Raw genomic sequence first — 1,488 nt, 5'->3', positions numbered from 1 at the left:
GAGGAAAAAAGCTCAGCTTCATTGCAAAACATGCAGAAATGGTTAGATGAATCACATACTTGTTTTATAATCCCATTCATTACTGGGTTCTTTTATTCTCATAGGCTTTGTGTAGGGAATCACCTGACCCCGGTAGACAAAGAGTTAAACATTCCTTGAAGGTGTCGAATATCACATATAAGAGAGATATTAACAAAGTCGTGCTGAAAAAAACTTGTGATACTTCCCATCCATTATCTTTTTAGGAATTCAAGGGAGTGTTTCATGAAAGAACTTGTTGGACGTTTTATTCGACAAGTCGTGTTTTAACCGACAATTACCATAGTAACACGACCTCCTAGCCAATCAGAATCAAGGAAAGTTGTCTTGTCGGACAAAAACGTTGATGAAACGCTCCCTTGGTGGCCCATAGTGTTTAGCAGTGTAGCAGCAAAATATTTTTCGTACCATCTTTGTCGCCTCAAATTTTATTGACAACGTTGACAAATGTTGCTGAGCTTTTTTGTTCAATGATGTATGAAGGAGCCTTTAAAGTCAATGGTTGCCCTTCTCATTTTTTCTTTTAAATCTCCTGAGAGAAGTTTGGAATCATCATTGTAAATAAAGAGAAAGAACATCTCTTATTTTCTCTGAATTGTTGCTACCAAGCAAAACAAACAAAATCAATGTAATTCACACATTTATGAAAGATTTTTGCCCAACTGTCTGTGGAATCAACTGCCTACCAAAATGGGAAGAAAATTTGATTTTAGTCAATCTATCCTTCTTGAAAAAATCCTATGGTTTAGCAGAAAACTTTGCTCTTTAGATATCTAATGGAAATATACGATAACAATGACTTTGATGTTTGACTCCGAAGTACTATTTATCCCTAATTGTATTCATTCCATCTTGAAAATCCAATTAAGTACTCCTTTTCCTTCCACTAGATCGAATAATTTTATACCTTTGTGAATCCAATTTCAAAGATGTATCTAATTTTGATATACCTCATTTTTTCCAAGATTCAAAATTTATATATTTTTCTCTCTTAACAACTTCACTGTTAGTTATTAGATTCAGGAAATTTCTATTCCCTTATGTGGAACTGAAAATGTATAGCAATATGATCCTCGAATAAACATACAACTCTTTGTGATATTAATTTCTGAAATTGTTCTTAGTTGTTAATTTCTTGTGTACTACAAACCTAATTTACTAACTTTACCAAACTTGACATTACATGGTATGTATAATTATTCATTTCATTCTTTCTTTTGCAATAATTTCCATTGTCAAATAAGGTCTTTCTTAATCATGCTGTAATATAGGGATTTTTGTAGAAGCTATATAGTTTTGAAACTTTGAATCATTGATTTGAATGTTATTAATATATTAAATGTAATGGAGATATATATTTGATGAATAAGATATGTTGCCAAAGAAGTTGAAAAAGACAACAGGAATATATCATTTCAAGAAAGACTAATAAAAGAGAAAAGCATTACT

This window comes from Lytechinus variegatus, chromosome 10 (genome assembly GCF_018143015.1).
Source record: "Lytechinus variegatus isolate NC3 chromosome 10, Lvar_3.0, whole genome shotgun sequence".
NCBI lineage: Eukaryota > Metazoa > Echinodermata > Echinoidea > Temnopleuroida > Toxopneustidae > Lytechinus > Lytechinus variegatus.
This window is presented reverse-complemented; position numbering follows the sequence as displayed.